Genomic DNA, 19,349 nt, shown 5'->3' with positions numbered 1-19,349 from the left:
GGGTGGAAAAGGCACCTTAACCCCTGGCTTTATTCCAGAGTGACCATCACAGGAAATAAAATTCCAAAGTTGAACCACATTTCGCACAGATCACTTTTTCCTCTCCTCCAGCCCTCCCCTAAAACCATTTGGTGTCTCTCTACTCCTTCAAGGCACCACTCTCAATAGTCTCTCATGCTTGGAGCATGTTTTTTCCCAATGTCTGGTCCCCGGGGATGACTCATGATCCACAACCACTTGCAGAAACCTCATTCAATCATAATTATCATCAATAGAAATTACAGCTGTTTTTCTTTATCTTCAAAGCACTTTGCGGGCTACGTTAACAAATGTGTGCCCAGGAAATTATTGGCCAAGCCTCAGAGCATTGACGATGGATTTTATACAAATGCTTTCAGCTTCGTGTGGAAACAGGCAAGGGGAAATCAACGTGTTTGTGAAAGGGTCTCACGGCACTACAATAGATAGTGCCTGCTAGGAGCAAAATGAGTGTTTTGAATAAAGCTGATGGATAGTAGCTTTAAAAAAAAAAAGAAGAAAAAGAAGAGGTGGAGAAATACTTATCACAAATTCCACATCTTTGGCTGGACTCAGGCATATCCCTGTCCATTATTATTACTCAGAAACCTCCCGAAACGGCCAGGTGGTTTCGGTTCTGCAGAGGTTTGCACACCACCAGCATCCCTCCATTGCAAGGAGCAAAAGCGTGGGTCTGGCATAGAGGGGGAATGATTTCAGCGAGGGAAGCTTTCCTTTGAGGAGGAACGGGAGGTTATTCCCAGCACAACTGTTCAGCAGGGTCTGGGTTTAAATTATTTTTGACTGAGAGCTTCTTTCTGCAGAGGCCCATCTACCTTCTAGAGAGGTCCTCCCAGCCCACTCTGCTTTTCTTCTGGAAGGTCTTGCCCACCCCTGCCCTCCTTGTAGAATGTTGCACCTCACCCTCTTCCATCTAGAATATCCCAACAGCCCCTACTGTCCTTCTACAAACTTCCACTGCACCACTCAAGCAAAGGTGGTCACCCACAGCCACCAGGCCAGCATGCTTGATGGCCATCAGGCCACACCAGCTTGGGTCTCCATGGTCCCGAGGACTAACGCTGCAGCTGCTCCATCATGATGGGTCCAGGTGTTGAGCGGGCAGGAGGCTCACCAGCCCTCACTGCTTCAGGGAGGGGACGCTCCAGTTCCAAGGGGAGGAAAGGGTGACCTGTGTCCAACCCAAGGTGCTCTCCTAGCCCCAGGTGGCAACAATTGCTGTCGGCTTTACTGATGGTAATGGGGGAGGGGAGATTCTGGCTGAGGATAACAAAGAGCCCCAAAATCCAGCATCAAACACAGCTGACCCCACACTGTTTTCCATATTTTCCTCTGCACTAAAATGTGGCTAGGGCCCAGTTTGGCCATGGAAGGGCCTGAAAAACTCTGATACATCAGAAATCTCATTTTAAAAAGTAGATATTCACCTACATGAAATGGCTCGATGATGTGTTTTTCGGGAATTGCTTTCCCAGGGTGTATTCGCATGGCTCCTGGTCTAAGAAAGCTCTGATCCAAGAACAGGGTCTACGGGCACTTCCCCAGCATCACAGAAATGGGCACAATGCACAAGTAGCTTTGGTCCTGTTGGTGCCAGACCCATTAGCAATGCCTTCCCTCTTTGACCCCGAGCTCCTTCATATAGCTGATATATAACCCATAAACTTGTTATAGCCCCCCTTAGCTCAGTCTTGGGGGTCCCCTGTATAAGGACAGCCAGCCCTTTGGGGAAGCTGGTGTCCATACTCTAGGCAGTTCAGGTGGGAAGAGGCAAAAATTAGCCCCAAAAGTGGTCAGGAACAGTGACCTTCCAGCTGTGACCACCTGGAGACCTTCCACCACCCAGCCAGATATTGGTTCCAGCTGGCAGCACCAAGATGTCCATGACTAGGTGTCATTTTGCTCACCCGAAGAAGGAATCAGGTGCATCAGAGAGATCCTACCTCCACGTCAAGCCTGAAAATGGAGACTCAGCATGACCAATTTGGGGTGAAAAGCTGCTCCTCACACTTCAGCGTGGTCAACAGGAGAAGAGTTTTGTCCTTGACGTGTTTGTGGCCATGCAACATAGAATCATAGAATCACAGACTGGTTTGGGTTGGAAGGGACCTTAAAGATCATCTAGTTCCAAGCCCCCTGCCATGGGCAGGGACACCTTCCACTAGACCAGGCTGCTCAAAGCAACAACATCCCCAGCAGCGATGAGTGCAGTCGTGTTCAGCTCATCCCCATGCAGCACGTGGGGCACAGCCCCGGGCTTTGCCCCTGGGTGGCCCATGGCTGTCTAAGAAGTCGCTCTCCCACCATTGAAAAGCCACCGTGGGGAGGCAAAAAATGCTTCCACAGCTCAAAGCCTGCCTGGGGGGAGGAGGAGGAATAAATCCCTTGGGGGAAAAAAAAATGAGCTCAGAAAGGGGGGAAATATTTCTTTGAAGATAAATCCTACTTTGTGGCGTTCAGCATGCCCTGGCTTGGGTCCCTCTCTGCTCTTGTGAATGCCTAAGCGGCTCTTTGTGCCCTGCTGTTAAGGGGAGATTGGGACGCAGTGTGGGGGACCCTCTCTGGCCCCACAGCCCCACCGAGGGCAGCACACCGCCGTGAGCATCGTCTCCAAGGGAAGACTTTGTCCGTCAGCCAAGATGGGGGGAAGAAAAGAGGTTTGCAGATCGCATACCTCTGCCCAGCAGCTCTGCAGAGCTATTCAGCCCGGACAAAGGACAGGGGCCCTGCATGGATGGCCACCGCGATGAAGCCCCCAGCGCTGGCCCTCCCCCAAGCTGCGGGTGTTAAAAGTTCAGACCTTGGAGCAAAACACGCCTGCAAAGAGGGGAGGAAAAGAGAGGAAAGGATGTTTTCTGTGCCGCCAGCCAGAGGTTTCTCTGCTTGGTTATCTATGGCATCCAAACGCATCAGGGCTGTCTCATTTTTGCACCATAAGAATGTGGTTCTGCTGTTCCCAGAGGAAAATCCTTTCTAGCTAATTAAACACTGCCACATTTCTGCATAAGCCATCTCAGAAAATTTTTGAACCCACTTCACAGCAAAAGGATAGTCTGACACACAAGATCCATGCTCAAGTCCCGTGACCTAACACCAACATACAGACACAGCAGAGCTGTCAGCAGAGTCTCAGTTTCCCAACTTGGGGTTGCGCCACAGCACAAGAAGAGCAGCAGATGAGGACTGTACAGCTCGTTTGATTTTCACTCATCTCCTGATGTGAGCCATGGAGTCTGCTTAGCAAGGCAGGAAGATCAGTGTGGACAACTCATGGGAAGAACCTTGATGGACCTCCCCAGGGCCAGCACACCCAGCACAGCCAGGTCTACTAGGTTGGCGCCCTGCAGCACTCACACCCCAGCAGCCTGGAGGAAGGGAGCAATTTATTTAGTTGCAGAGCTTGGGGTGAGTGTTTTCATGCCTCCTTTGGTCTTCCTGGAAGAGTGGTTGGACTCATTTCCTCTGTGTTTGTGTGGTCAGCCTGAGCTCCCAGTACAGCCAGCAAAGAGAACTAGGCACAACTCAGCCCATCCAAGGGCAGACGTCTAAGTAGGCCAGATGAACTGTCCCACACATGTCCAGAGTGCCAGGGCACAAACCCAACACCAGACAAAGAGGCGTTCGTCACGCAAACCCAGTGAGCCCAGCTCAGCCCTGTGACCCTTCCAGCTCACCTTCAAGGAACTTCTGCTTCCTGGGCTTCACCAGCTTCCTTGGTATGGGCACAAAGCCCATGACTACCTAGAAGACCCCCCCATAGAAAAGCTCAGACCAGGCAGACATCAGCTAATGGGATGAGGAAAGTGTGTGCCAGCATCTGGGAGAGCCAGGTGCCACCAAGCACACGATGGACCTTGCCCTGCTCAGTTCAGCTCCTCCGGTGCTTGGAGTCCACCCTGGATGTCTGTGCCCAAGTCAAGGCACGAGGGCTCTGCAGTTACAGCTGGCAGCGACAAACATGCACCAGCTCGATGCCAAGAGCCAGCAGGCAAACCTCTGACATCCCGTTCAGGCTCTCCTGACACCAGCCCTGGTGGCACTTCCAGAAGACAACATTTTCTGTATCTTTGTCAAAGCCCTTCTCACCTGTAAATCATGTTTCACTTCCTTCCAGCTCAACAAGCACCTCTTTCCAAAAAGTGGTTTCTGCCAGGTGCATCTCACCCCCAGCTCTGCAGGGACAGAGGTGGATGGGGCCGTTTTTTGTCACCCAAATAGCAGTGTGGAGACCCCAAGGACACGGCAATGCCAGTGGGTTGTCTCCCCCTTGGCTGTGGGTCTATCCCTGCTACCGTACAAAGGGCAGCCACAGCAATTCTCCATGTGGGGTTACATGAAGCGGACATGGGGACCACAGATCTGGGCAAGAACAACCCCATGTACCAGTACAAGTTGGGGGCAGACCTGTTGGAGACCAGCGTAGGGGAAAGGGACCTGGGGGTCCTAGTGGACAACAGGATGACCATGAGCCAGCAGTGTGCCCTTGTGGCCAAGAAGGCCAATGGCATCCTGGGGTGTATTAGAAGGGGTGTGGTCAGCAGGTCGAGAGAGGTTCTCCTCCCCCTCTACTCTGCCCTGGTGAGGCCGCATCTGGAGTATTGTGTCCAGTTCTGGGCCCCTCAGTTCAAGAAGGACAGGGAACTGCTAGAGAGAGCCCAGCGCAGAGCCACGAAGATGATTAAGGGAGTGGAACATCTCCCTTATGAGGAGAGGCTGAGGGAGCTGGGTCTCTTTAGCTTAGAGAAGAGGAGACTGAGGGGTGACCTCATTAATGTTTATAAATATGTAAAGGGCAAGTGTCAAGAGGATGGAGCCAGGCTCTTCTCAGTGACATCCCTTGACAGGACAAGGGGCAATGGGTGCAAGCTGGAACACAGGAGGTTCCACTTAAATTTGAGGAAAAACTTCTTTACGGTGAGGGTGACTGAACACTGGAACAGGCTGCCCAGAGAGGTTGTGGAGTCTCCTTCTCTGAAGACATTCAAAACCCGCCTGGACGCGTTCCTGTGTGATATGGTCTAGGCAATCCTGCCCCGGCAGGGGGATTGGACTAGATGATCTTTCGAGGTCCCTTCCAATCCCTAACATTCTGTGATTCTGTGAGATGGTGCCATGGGTAGGACCACACTGAGGACACCAACAGGCTTATTGAGAGCAGTAGTTCCTAACCCTATAGTGCCTCATACTCACAGAAAGGCCAAAAAATCATCCCCAAAACCAGCATTCACCATGAATTGTAGAGGAATATGGGACAGGCTCAGCTTGGTAGCAGGTTGCCAACTGGCAGCAGGGAGGGAAGGAAGAGGTCGCAGCGGTAAAGCGCTAAGATGGGGGCTGGATAATGTGGGGGATGGAGAAGGTAAAAGGGTCGGTGCCCTTCACCTGCATTTCTTGCAAGAACGGGTTTTGCTCAACCAAAAAGGGAGCAAAGGGAGCACTTAGGAGAGAGCCATCATGACCCCACAGAACCTTTCTGACTGCTTTAGGGCATGAATCAATTAAAGCAATCACGGAGCAAAGGTTAATCAGTAGCAAGTACCTCTTAAGAAATAAGTAGTCTTTTAAAAAGCAATTGCTCTTGCCAATTTCCCCCCTCCCTCCTTTTCTAAAGTGTCTTTTATTTCTCCAACTCCAGAGACCTTCCAAAATAAGTTCAGTGATTAAGAGCAGCTGCCAAAAGGACCGGACTGAATCATGTGGCAGCAGCCGGGGCCGCAGGAGCAGAGACAGGCTCAGTGCTGTACAAGCGTCTCAGGGATTGAAAACCTTCCAGGAGCTTCCAGCCTCATTAGAGCAGATGGAGGCTGGAGAAACAAGGAGTTGCTCACAGTTGCATTGGAGAACAGAGGAAATGAAGCGGGAGTGTAAGGGACTGACTCCAAAGCATTTCTACACGAGCAATGAGACTCCAGCCTGAGTGTACAGGTATACAGTGATGCTCTGAGCTGCTCCCATGCTGTGCCCTGCTTGCAGATATGTTCTTCCTTCTTCTCGCACCCAACAGAGGAGTTGCCATCAAAACTGCCCCCATGGGCAGCAGCCACAACTTCATTCACACATGTGCACATTCCCCCCACCCAACCCTGCCCTATCTTCCTGCCTGCTGCTATTATAGTGCACCACCATCACGGTGAACTTCTTGCCCTTGTCACTTTCCCATGCAAGTGTTGACTAAATAGAAGAGCTGCTACACTGTGGTGGCCCCAAGAGCCTTCCCTTGGCACCAGACCTGCAGAGGAGTCGTCCCAGGACAGCTTTCCTCATCTCTAGATTATTAGCTTTCCTCATCTCTAGTTCTAGGTACTAGAAGGTAAGGGGGCCCAAGATAGTTGGTTAGCATTCAAGGACTGCTTCTTCCGAGCTCAAGATCAGAGCATCCCAACAGGTAGGAAGTCAAGGAAGGGTACCAGGAGACCTGCATGGTTGAACAGGGAACTGCTGGGCAAACTCAAGTGGAAGAAGAGGGTGTACAGATCGTGGAAGGAAGGGCTGGCCACTTGGGAGGAATATAAGTCTGTTGTCAGAGGATGTAGGGAGGCAACTAGGAAAGCTAAGGCCTCCTTGGAATTAAACCTTGCAAGAGAGGTCAAGGACAACAGAAAGGGCTTCTTCAAATACATTGCAGGTAAAGCCAACACTAGAGGCAATGTAGGCCCACTGATGAATGAGGTGGGGGTCCTGGAGACAGAGGATAAAAAGAAGGCAGAGTTACTGAATGCCTTCTTTGCCTCTGTCTATACTGTTGGAGGCTGTCCTGAGGAGCCCCGGACCCCTGAGGCCTCAGAAGAAGTCAGGATAGAGGAGGAATCTGTCTTGGTTGATGAGGGCTGGGTCAGGGACCAATTAAGCAACCTGGACGTCCATAAATCCATGGGCCCTGATGGGATGCACCCGCGGGTGCTGAGGGAGCTGGCGGAAGTCATTGCTAGGCCACTCTCCATCATCTTTGCTAAGTCGTGGGCAACGGGAGAGGTGCCTGAGGACTGGAGGAAAGCGAATGTCACTCCAGTCTTCAAAAAGGGCAGGAAGGAGGACCCGGGTAACTATAGACCGGTCAGCCTCACCTCCATCCCCGGAAAGGTGATGGAGCAACTTGTTCTTGGTGCTGTCTCTAGGCACATCAAGGATAGGGGGATCATTAGGGGCACTCAGCATGGCTTCACCAACGGGAAGTCTTGCTCAACCAACTTGATAGCCTTTTATGAGGATGTTACCCAGTGGATAGATGATGGTAAAGCTGTGGATGTGGTCTATCTCGATTTCAGTAAAGCGTTTGACACGGTCTCCCACAGCATCCTCGCAGCTAAACTGGGGAAGTGTGGTCTGGATGATCGGGTAGTGAGGTGGATTGTGAACTGGCTGAAGGAAAGAAGCCAGAGAGTGGTGGTCAATGGGACAGAGTCCAGTTGGAGGTCTGTGTCTAGCGGAGTTCCGCAAGGGTCGGTTCTGGGACCAGTTCTATTCAATATATTCATTAATGACTTGGATGAGGGATTAGAGTGTGCTGTCAGCAAGTTTGCTGATGACACAAAACTGGGAGGAGTGGCTGATGTGCCGGAAGGCTGCGCAGCCATTCAGAGAGACCTGGACAGGCTGGAGAGTTGGGCGGGGAGAAATTTAATGAAATATAACAAGGGCAAGTGTAGAGTCCTGCATCTGGGCAAGAACAACCCCATGTACCAGTACAAGTTGGGGACAGAGCTGTTGGAGACCAGCGTAGGGGAAAGGGACCTGGGGGTCCTAGTGGACAACAGGATGACCATGAGCCAGCAGTGTGCCCTTGTGGTCAAGAAGGCCAATGGCATCCTGGGGTGTATTAGAAGGGGTGTGGTCAGCAGGTCGAGAGAGGTTCTCCTCCCCCTCTACTCTGCCCTGGTGAGGCCGCATCTGGAGTATTGTGTCCAGTTCTGGGCCCCTCAGTTCAAGAAGGACAGGGAACTGCTAGAGAGAGCCCAGCGCAGAGCCACGAAGATGATTAAGGGAGTGGAACATCTCCCTTATGAGGAGAGGCTGAGGGAGCTGGGTCTCTTTAGCTTGGAGAAGAGGAGACTGAGGGGTGACCTCATTAATGTTTATAAATATGTAAAGGGCAAGTGTCAAGAGGATGGAGCCAGGCTCTTCTCAGTGACATCCCTTGACAGGACAAGGGGCAATGGGTGCAAGCTGGAACACAGGAGGTTCCACTTAAATTTGAGGAAAAAACTTCTTTACGGTGAGGGTGACTGAACACTGGAACAGGCTGCCCAGAGAGGTTGTGGAGTCTCCTTCTCTGGAGACATTCAAAACCCGCCTGGACGCGTTCCTGTGTGATATGGTCTAGGCAATCCTGCTCCGGCAGGGGGATTGGACTAGATGATCTTTCGAGGTCCCTTCCAATCCCTAACATTCTGTGATTCTGTGATTCTGTGATCTCTCTCTTGCTACAGGATCATGTGCACTCACACAGACTACAACTGCCCAACCACCAGAAAGGACCTGGGCCAGGAGCATGGAGAGTCCATCCTGACCCTGAGAGCAGGTCCTCATCATGCTTAACCCCGCATCTTCCCTGGGGACACCACAAAGACTTGCAAGGCAAAGAAAGACAGAATAGGACCAGTATGAGATCAGGACATGGGCATGTTCAATCTATTGAACCCTCCAAAGTCTCACTCTTTCTTCTTCCCTCCTTTTTCTTCGAGAGAGCAAGAAACGCAGCAGATGCCAATGTCCTGCTGGTGTGGGGAGAGTCACAGGGAACATGAGCCAATGCCACCCTTCGTTTACTGGGATCTTATAAAATGTCAACCCCTCAGCCACCAAAAAGCAGCCAGCCATGGGTCCTTCTTGAACGCTGCTGGGAAAGCAGGGTCCAGCACATGAAGAACAGGATGAGGACAAGACAGATGCTGAAGAGATGAGCACCTGCAGGCAGCCTGCTCAGCTCTCTCACACAAGATGTCCACAACTGGAGCAGAGGTTGCAATGTGGAGACAAGCCCATGCTGCCCTCAGGGCTCATCCTGCCATGAAGACGTGGTCCAGGGTTCATCACAGGTCATGTCTCCAAGCTGCTCTACCCACGCCAGCTCTCTTTCTTTCCTTCCCGTAAGATCAGGGCAACGGTTGGACTCGATGATCCCTGAGGTCTCTTCCAACCTGGTTGATTCTGTGATTCTGTGATTCTGTGATTGATTCTGTGATCTGGAGCCCAAAGGATCTTCCCAACTTCCCAGCTTCTTATCCTATCTGCTCTTCTAAAAAGTAGCCCAAGACCCTCACAGATCGCACACCACAGCGGTCTCTGGGGCAGTCCTACAAGCCGAACCACAGGTGGTCACTCCAAGATGAGGTACAGACCTCCTCCTTCAAAATATACCAAGATGTGGGGTTAAGTCTGGAGCGAAGCCAGACTATCTCTGCACACATACAGAGCGTTGCAGTCTGCAGGGAGCAACCATCGCAGAGCTTCCTCCAGCCTGTCTCCCATGCAAAGCCACCGAGCTGGGGCTTTGCCACTGGGCAGGATCTGCTCCATGATGCGAGGAGGCAGGAGCACACGTGTCTCAGCTGATGGTAGCTTCTGAAGCCATATGCACACAACGAGGAATGTTTGCCTGAGTGAGGGCTTCTGGGCTCTCACACAGCAATGAAATTAAGTGCACGTTGTCAAAGGGCCAGAAACTTCTTAAAAAAAAAGTTTTCTCTTCTATTTTGGCTGCTACTTTATCACACTAAGCACGACTGTATGGTAACAACTTGCACAGAGGCAGTCTGTAAGCTGCAGATAGTCTCACAACAAGCTACCGCCACCAAATTTAAAGAACTTCATTGTCATCACCAGAAATGACACATAAAGCTCAAAAGACACCGTTTGGTCACTTCCTCAGTCCAACACCATGGAATAAGAAAGTCACAGGACTGGTCGTGAAACCCAGCTTTGTATTTCTCTGCAAAGATTTCAAATGGCCCTGGAAATCTTAGAATCACAGAATGGTTTGGGTTGGAAGGGACCTTAAAGATCATCTAGTTCCAATCCCCCTGCCACAGGCAGGGACACATCTTGCACACCTTTTAAACATTTCAATAGCAAAGTTGGAAAGGAAGCGACAGCTTTGGCTCCCTTCACATTCAGAACATTTTTTAATTAAAATCCAGCTAGTCCCATGGTACACTATGCTTTTTGTTTTGTTTTGTTAAATGCAGCTTAAAAGCTTTGAGCAGCTGTAGGAAATTATTTCCGTTCTCTCTTGCCCTTCACCTGGTGTCACGTGCTGGAGGATAAGTCCTGAGAGACGCTCTACTGTAAGATCAGGATTCCCAAAGAAAGTGTAGAAGTGACAAGGAGGTAACGCACACCATGGGCTGGACCTCCAGCTAATCAAAGTTTGCATTATCCAACCCAAAGCTGGCCTGGTGCTGGTGCCCAGGTTTGTATCAGCTCAGCGCCCAACCCCGAATTAAAATTCACTCTTTCCTAGAAGGGAAAATTCCCCCATTTCGCTGCTAATTATGGTTACGCCTACAAATAATGTGGAAGTATTCAGACAACAAGAGCAGACTAAAGCCAGGGCCAAATCCTGCTTTCAGCTGTGAACCGAGCTGCTCTCCAAAGAGCTGCCCATCAAAACTCCCAGGGTGAAGTGCAGCAATGGGGCAAACGTTGGACCAGAGGGTTGCTTCCAGCCTGTCCAACCAGGTCCTCATTATTTACAACTGTTCCCAGATGTTACCCTGTCACGGGTTACTTGTTCCCGAGTCACCCTCCCCGTTCACACGCTAAGCGAGCTCAGGGGAAGAAAGAGAGAGGCTCCTTTCTCCCTTTTACTATGGAAACAGCCCTTTATCCCAAGCATAGCAAATGCTCGGTCGCCGTTTCCCTCCCACCCTGGCTCCAGCAACCCACCGGCCACCCCACCGCTCACGTCTCATCCCAGCTCCCGTCTCTCCCCTCAACAGGTCACAGCCAGCTCATCTGGCACAGACCCCGAGAGCAAAGCCGGGCTGCTGAGCACCTTCTCCTCCCCACCCAGCCATCAGAAACCACCCCCTGCTCACAAATCACCCCCTTCGTTACCAGTTCTCCCCATTCTCCGGCTCTTCGGGCTTTGTTTTTGGCTGCAATCCAGGCAGGAGCTGGGTCAACTGCCCGCTGTCACATCCCAACCAACACAAAAGTCTGGAGGAAAAAAAAGGAAAAGTCAAAGAAATCCCACTCCCCCCTCTCCTGGGTGCTAACTTTTAGTGCAGGCAGGAAAGAGCAGGCAGAGATGCATTGCACCAGGCAGGACGATCTTTAAGAGTTAGGGGAGAGGAGGCAACTCACCTCGCCGGGACGCACGTGGAGGGGCTATTTGTGCTTTCTGCTTCACTTGGGTTGCCGTGTCCTTTGCTTGTGACACTCCGGGACTCGAATGGTGGCACCGCTGTGTGACACCCAGGATTAGAGAGGCTGCTGGAGCCGTCCCTCCCACAGTAGGAGGGGCTAAGCAGGGCTTAATAAATTCAGTCCCCAAGGCTGGAAAAATTAACATCTCATCATGGGACGCGGGCAGCTGCTCGCGACACGGCTCTGGGAGACGCCGGGGACTGAACCTGGGTTTGATCCATCCCTCGCCCACCCAGAACAGGAGAGGCTGGTATTCAAATCCTGCCTTGGCAGAATTAGGTGTGCAAAGGATGGAAGTATCCCAAAGATGATTTGAGCAAGATGTGCCGTCACTGACCCTCGGAATTAAAACTCCCAAACCCCCTCTGGGGAAATGTTTCCCACAGCTGTAAGGCCCAGGCAGGAATCCACTGCGACAGATTTCTGAGCAACCCCGGATACAAAACCTGTTTATTTTACTTATTTTTGTAATGGTTTTGGGCTTTAATATCTAAATCCTATTAGAGACTTAATTTCCTTTGGAGGGGGAGAGGGGGGCAGGTCAGCACAACAAAAACAGTTTGTGTGGGTGAATTTTGTAACCTCCGGTGTGCCCTGGACTTGCAGAGAGGCATCTCTAAAGTTCCTCGGGCTAGGAAGCTGCGCAACCTCGTGGAGATCCTCCTGCTCCTAAAAAGCTCTTTACTGCGTGAGAGGCTAAAGAAACATCCCCTCCTGCCCCTGAGGGCTCTCTGAAACAGCACTGACGCAGTTTTTTCATCCCTGAAATCTCTCATGTTGGGATTTTTCTTGTTGGATGAAAAGACAGAGCAGAGCGTCCCTCAAAAGAAAGTAAAACCAGCAAACTGCCCTCGCAAACAGAAAGGGGAAGAACAAGGCAGAAACGATGGCCCAGTAGTTTTTGGGCAGCTCACGTTACAAAGAGAAATTTTTAATTAGAAGGTGAGCTACAGAGATGACAGCCTGGTTCACTCTGAAACCTAATGATGAGCAGAAGGCATATAAGAGTTCCACTTTAAAAGCAGTGTTGCTAATCCTTACTTAGCACTAGGTCCTAAAATAGCATCACCTCCCTTCGGAATTGGAATATTAAATAAATGAGGGAGCTGCAAGGTACGAACGTAGAAGCAGCTGGATTTTATTGCTGACCATCTTCCAGCTAACTTTCAGCTGGCTGGAGTAAAGAGGAACAGGATTGTGTGTAAGCCTCTAGAAATATTACTTGCTTTATGGTCTGGTTCCTGGAAACCTGATAAATAGGGCAGGAAAGGGTGAGATTAAGAACGCTGATGGCACTGGTGAGATGGAGGGAGCAGCAACAGCAGCTTTTCCAGGTACTTTTCAGTTTTCATCTCCCAATTTGATCCACTGGATTTTTTTTCATTATAGATTTATGGCCATGTTGAGCCCAGCTTCATCACAGGGCCATGCTAAGGTGCTGAAGGTCCATGCCTAGGGGCTGGGGTGGAATGGCATGGGGGTGGCCTGGCAGGTTTGAGGAGCGGTGGAGAGCCCAGAGAGCCCGAGAGCTTTGCTCTGCCTTCGAAGCCAACAGAAAGGTTTGCACCCCCCAAAATACCTTCTGAAGGGGCTTCACTGTCATCCTTGCCCAGGCTGCCTTTCTTCCAGCTGCTGCATCCTCATGGCGTGGATGGACTCAAGGGGTACGTGGGAGATAAGGGGACAGGGTTGAGCAAAAAAGCTCCCTGCAGTGAAGAGCCCTGAAAAAGGAAAAAGGTCATTTAGAACACAGCCATAGCCCCACCTCCTAACAAGCAAAGAAAACCCCAGATATCCCTCTTCTCTCCCCTAAAAGACACCGTGTTTTTGCTTTCTTCTGGGTATGGAGATGCAAAGCCTTCAGTGCCGCGGTTTGCTCACCAAACACCTAGCAAAGGACTCACCGGCCAGGCAGAGGCTGCTCTGGCTTCCTTATCTTCAGCTCAGAGTTCACCAGCTTATCTCAACCGCAACATCCTCGCCCGGGGTCCCAGCCAGTGTCCTCGCCCTGCCGGCAGCTGGCAATGACGGCAAGCGAGGATCTGCTGGAGCCCTGCCACCGGCCAGCCCGGCCTTGGAGTTTATGAGCCCATAAAGAAAATGCCTGCAAGGGCCTGGTGCCGTACAAACCTGCCCCGAGGATCTCAGCGGGACGGGTCAGCCTTGAACCCTGGCGAGTTTTGCCTCTTGTTTATGTTGGGAGAAGATAAAAACAAGGGGTGAATGTCCCAGAGAAGGAGCAGGGATGGTTCCCCTACGGAGCTGCCGCCCACGACGTGGAGTACTTCATGGGGAAATACACACGTTCATTCCTCCCACCCTACATCCTGCCCCATTTGGGACGTTTGTCCTCTTGCAATGCCCTGCCTTGGCAGCACGAAGGGGCCGGTGCATGTCCCCCTCCCCAGGCTGTGCTTGGGTGTCCCCCCCACCGCATGGTTGCACAACGAGCTGCTCCAGAGCCTTGAGAGCAGGTGACTCACGCAGGTAACGACGTCCCCGCAAGACTGATGACAGAAACGGCACCATTTATGGCGTTGGCGTTTCCAGGAACGATAAGGGAGGTGAAGGTAAGGAGGAGGAGGTGACCTGAACCGACCCAGGCTTCAGCACTCGCTCTCCCGGGGGACGGCAGCGTGCTGGCACAGACCCCGTGGCCACGGGCGAGCAGTGTCTGCCTTCTGCAGCGAGCGGTATCCCACTGAAAAGGAGATGAGTCAGTCGGCGGAGGCACAGAGGATGGGTTGGGGGGAAGGGACCTTGGGTGGCTCCAAGCCCCACCATAGGAGAGCAGAAGTGCCGCCAGACCTGCAACATGTGGCGTGTCCAGGTATAATGGAGTTAAATCCAGTTGGTAGCTGGTCACAAGTGGTGTTCCCCAGGGCTCAGTACTGGGGCCAGTTCTGCCCAGGGCAGTGGTGGAGTCACCATCCCTGGAGGGATTTAAAAGCCGTGTAGATGTGGTGCTGAGGGACATGGTTTAGTGGTGGGCTTGGCAGTGCTGGGTTAACGGTTGGGCTTGATGATCTTAAAGGTCCTTTCCAACCAAAACAATTCTGTGATTCTATAAAGATGCTGACAGACAGCTCCATGCTGAGCCCCGGGGAACGAGGCTGCGGTGGGGTCTCTCTCCCCATCTCCCAGACTGAACCCTTTGATACACAGCTCTGAAACATCAAAAATCAGGGACAGCATCAGCCCCCCTGAAGCGTCGGTGCAGGAAAACTCAGGGCAAAGCGGAGGCACCGTGCAAATGCGGAGCAGCAGCTTTTGCACGGTGCTGGCCAGCCTCCAGGGAAGCCAGGGCATGACCCTGCTCTGCGTCCTGGGATATCTCCTTCGCCTCCATTCCTCAAGCTTCTTGGATTGATCAGTTATTTTGAAGCCCACTTGCTCCTGGGAAACGCTGCCGTCCCTTCCCGAGTGATGGCAGTGGCTGCGAATAATCATATCATAGAATCACAGGATGGTTTGGGTTGAAAGGGACCTTAAAGACCATCTAGTTCCAACCCCCCTGCCATTGGCAGGGACACCTCCAGCCTGTCTCCCATGCAAAGCCACCGAGCTGGGGCTTTGCCACTGGGCAGGATCTGCTCCATGATGCGAGGAGGCAGGAGCACACGTGTCTCAGCTGATGGTAGCTTCTGAAGCCATATGCACACAACGAGGAATGTTTGCCTGAGTGAGGGCTTCTGGGCTCTCACACAGCAATGAAATTAAGTGCACGTTGTCAAAGGGCCAGAAACTTCTTAAAAAAAAAGTTTTCTCTTCTATTTTGGCTGCTACTTTATCACACTAAGCACGACTGTATGGTAACAACTTGCACAGAGGCAGTCTGTAAGCTGCAGATAGTCTCACAACAAGCTACCGCCACCAAATTTAAAGAACTTCATTGTCATCACCAGAAATGACACATAAAGCTCAAAAGACACCGTTTGGTCACTTCCTCAGTCCAACACCATGGAATAAGAAAGTCACAGGACTGGTCGTGAAACCCAGCTTTGTATTTCTCTGCAAAGATTTCAAATGGCCCTGGAAATCTTAGAATCACAGAATGGTTTGGGTTGGAAGGGACCTTAAAGATCATCTAGTTCCAATCCCCCTGCCACAGGCAGGGACACATCTTGCACACCTTTTAAACATTTCAATAGCAAAGTTGGAAAGGAAGCGACAGCTTTGGCTCCCTTCACATTCAGAACATTTTTTTAATTAAAATCCAGCTAGTCCCATGGTACACTATGCTTTTTGTTTTGTTTTGTTAAATGCAGCTTAAAAGCTTTGAGCAGCTGTAGGAAATTATTTCCGTTCTCTCTTGCCCTTCACCTGGTGTCACGTGCTGGAGGATAAGTCCTGAGAGACGCTCTACTGTAAGATCAGGATTCCCAAAGAAAGTGTAGAAGCGACAAGGAGGTAACGCACACCATGGGCTGGACCTCCAGCTAATCAAAGTTTGCATTATCCAACCCAAAGCTGGCCTGGTGCTGGTGCCCAGGTTTGTATCAGCTCAGCGCCCAACCCCGAATTAAAATTCACTCTTTCCTAGAAGGGAAAATTCCCCCATTTCGCTGCTAATTATGGTTACGCCTACAAATAATGTGGAAGTATTCAGACAACAAGAGCAGACTAAAGCCAGGGCCAAATCCTGCTTTCAGCTGTGAACCGAGCTGCTCTCCAAAGAGCTGCCCATCAAAACTCCCAGGGTGAAGTGCAGCAATGGGGCAAACGTTGGACCAGAGGGTTGCTTCCAGCCTGTCCAACCAGGTCCTCATTATTTACAACTGTTCCCAGATGTTACCCTGTCACGGGTTACTTGTTCCCGAGTCACCCTCCCCGTTCACACGCTAAGCGAGCTCAGGGGAAGAAAGAGAGAGGCTCCTTTCTCCCTTTTACTATGGAAACAGCCCTTTATCCCAAGCATAGCAAATGCTCAGTCGCCGTTTCCCTCCCACCCTGGCTCCAGCAACCCACCGGCCACCCCACCGCTCACGTCTCATCCCAGCTCCCGTCTCTCCCCTCAACAGGTCACAGCCAGCTCATCTGGCACAGACCCCGAGAGCAAAGCCGGGCTGCTGAGCACCTTCTCCTCCCCATCCAGCCATCAGAAACCACCTCCTGCTCACAAATCACCCCCTTCGTTACCAGTTCTCCCCATTCTCCGGCTCTTCGGGCTTTGTTTTTGGCTGCAATCCAGGCAGGAGCTGGGTCAACTGCCCGCTGTCACATCCCAACCAACACACTCAAAAGTCCAAAGAAAAAAAAAGGAAAAGTCAAAGAAATCCCACTCCCCCCTCTCCTGGGTGCTAACTTTCAGTGCAGGCAGGAAAGAGCAGGCAGAGATGCATTGCACCAGGCAGGACGATCTTTAAGAGTTAGGGGAGAGGAGGCAACTCACCTCGCCGGGACGCACGTGGAGGGGCTATTTGTGCTTTCTGCTTCACTTGGGTTGCCGTGTCCTTTGCTTGTGACACTCCGGGACTCGAATGGTGGCACCGCTGTGTGACACCCAGGATTAGAGAGGCTGCTGGAGCCGTCCCTCCCACAGTAGGAGGGGCTAAGCAGGGCTTAATAAATTCAGTCCCCAAGGCTGGAAAAATTAACATCTCATCATGGGACGCGGGCAGCTGCTCGCGACACGGCTCTGGGAGACGCCGGGGACTGAACCTGGGTTTGATCCATCCCTCGCCCACCCAGAACAGGAGAGGCTGGTATTCAAATCCTGCCTTGGCAGAATTAGGTGTGCAAAGGATGGAAGTATCCCAAAGATGATTTGAGCAAGATGTGCCGTCACTGACCCTCGGAATTAAAACTCCCAAACCCCCTCTGGGGAAATGTTTCCCACAGCTGTAAGGCCCAGGCAGGAATCCACTGCGACAGATTTCTGAGCAACCCCGGATACAAAACCTGTTTATTTTACTTATTTTTGTAATGGTTTTGGGCTTTAATATCTAAATCCTATTAGAGACTTAATTTCCTTTGGAGGGGGAGAGGGGGGCAGGTCAGCACAACAAAAACAGTTTGTGTGGGTGAATTTTGTAACCTCCGGTGTGCCCTGGACTTGCAGAGAGGCATCTCTAAAGTTCCTCGGGCTAGGAAGCTGCGCAACCTCGTGGAGATCCTCCTGCTCCTAAAAAGCTCTTTACTGCGTGAGAGGCTAAAGAAACATCCCCTCCTGCCCCTGAGGGCTCTCTGAAACAGCACTGACGCAGTTTTTTCATCCCTGAAATCTCTCATGTTGGGATTTTTCTTGTTGGATGAAAAGACAGAGCAGAGCGTCCCTCAAAAGAAAGTAAAACCAGCAAACTGCCCTCGCAAACAGAAAGGGGAAGAACAAGGCAGAAACGATGGCCCAGTAGTTTTTGGGCAGCTCACGTTACAAAGAGAAATTTTTAATTAGAAGGTGAGCTACAGAGATGACAGCCTGGTTCACTCTGAAACCTAATGATGAGCAGAAGGCATATAAGAGTTCCACTTTAAAAGCAGTGTTGCTAATCCTTACTTAGCACTAGGTCCTAAAATAGCATCACCTCCCTTCGGAATTGGAATATTAAATAAATGAGGGAGCTGCAAGGTACGAACGTAGAAGCAGCTGGATTTTATTGCTGACCATCTTCCAGCTAACTTTCAGCTGGCTGGAGTAAAGAGGAACAGGATTGTGTGTAAGCCTCTAGAAATATTACTTGCTTTATGGTCTGGTTCCTGGAAACCTGATAAATAGGGCAGGAAAGGGTGAGATTAAGAACGCTGATGGCACTGGTGAGATGGAGGGAGCAGCAACAGCAGCTTTTCCAGGTACTTTTCAGTTTTCATCTCCCAATTTGATCCACTGGATTTTTTTTCATTATAGATTTATGGCCATGTTGAGCCCAGCTTCATCACAGGGCCATGCTAAGGTGCTGAAGGTCCATGCCTAGGGGCTGGGGTGGAATGGCATGGGGGTGGCCTGGCAGGTTTGAGGAGCGGTGGAGAGCCCAGAGAGCCCGAGAGCTTTGCTCTGCCTTCGAAGCCAACAGAAAGGTTTGCACCCCCCAAAATACCTTCTGAAGGGGCTTCACTGTCATCCTTGCCCAGGCTGCCTTTCTTCCAGCTGCTGCATCCTCATGGCGTGGATGGACTCAAGGGGTACGTGGGAGATAAGGGGACAGGGTTGAGCAAAAAAGCTCCCTGCAGTGAAGAGCCCTGAAAAAGGAAAAAGGTCATTTAGAACACAGCCATAGCCCCACCTCCTAACAAGCAAAGAAAACCCCAGATATCCCTCTTCTCTCCCCTAAAAGACACCGTGTTTTTGCTTTCTTCTGGGTATGGAGATGCAAAGCCTTCAGTGCCGCGGTTTGCTCACCAAACACCTAGCAAAGGACTCACCGGCCAGGCAGAGGCTGCTCTGGCTTCCTTATCTTCAGCTCAGAGTTCACCAGCTTATCTCAACTGCAACATCCTCGCCCGGGGTCCCAGCCAGTGTCCTCGCCCTGCCGGCAGCTGGCAATGACGGCAAGCGAGGATCTGCTGGAGCCCTGCCACCGGCCAGCCCGGCCTTGGAGTTTATGAGCCCATAAAGAAAATGCCTGCAAGGGCCTGATGCCGTACAAACCTGCCCCGAGGATCTCAGCGGGACGGGTCAGCCTTGAACCCTGGCGAGTTTTGCCTCTTGTTTATGTTGGGAGAAGATAAAAACAAGGGGTGAATGTCCCAGAGAAGGAGCAGGGGTGGTTCCCCTACGGAGCTGCCGCCCACGACGTGGAGTACTTCATGGGGAAATACACACGTTCATTCCTCCCACCCTACATCCTGCCCCATTTGGGACGTTTGTCCTCTTGCAATGCCCTGCCTTGGCAGCACGAAGGGGCCGGTGCATGTCCCCCTCCCCAGGCTGTGCTTGGGTGTCCCCCCCACCGCATGGTTGCACAACGAGCTACTCCAGAGCCTTGAGAGCAGGTGACTCACGCAGG

The 19,349-nt window shown here is 51.5% G+C and overlaps 2 protein-coding genes across 2 annotated transcripts in view; both read right to left on the bottom strand.

The window, feature by feature from the left end:
* The window catches only part of GDPD4 (glycerophosphodiester phosphodiesterase domain containing 4), a 55,242-nt gene extending 36,186 nt beyond the window's left edge, over nucleotides 1-19,056 (bottom strand). The window contains exons 1-7 of the mRNA XM_068424702.1: nucleotides 18,992-19,056; nucleotides 18,441-18,582; nucleotides 16,799-16,898; nucleotides 13,890-14,107; nucleotides 12,986-13,127; nucleotides 11,344-11,443; nucleotides 11,095-11,196 (exon numbers count right to left, since the gene is read on the bottom strand). The gene's annotated coding sequence lies outside the window, so the exon portion shown is untranslated. The remainder of the gene's footprint in view (nucleotides 1-11,094; nucleotides 11,197-11,343; nucleotides 11,444-12,985; nucleotides 13,128-13,889; nucleotides 14,108-16,798; nucleotides 16,899-18,440; nucleotides 18,583-18,991) is intronic.
* CLNS1A (chloride nucleotide-sensitive channel 1A) overlaps nucleotides 1-19,349 on the bottom strand; it is a 368,760-nt gene that overhangs the window by 191,900 nt on the left and 157,511 nt on the right. The window lies entirely within an intron of this gene.

This window comes from Nyctibius grandis, chromosome 2 (assembly GCF_013368605.1).
Source record: "Nyctibius grandis isolate bNycGra1 chromosome 2, bNycGra1.pri, whole genome shotgun sequence".
In the NCBI taxonomy this organism is placed as follows: domain Eukaryota; kingdom Metazoa; phylum Chordata; class Aves; order Nyctibiiformes; family Nyctibiidae; genus Nyctibius; species Nyctibius grandis.
Note: the sequence above shows the minus strand (reverse complement) of the source record. Positions and strands in the feature narration are given on the sequence as shown.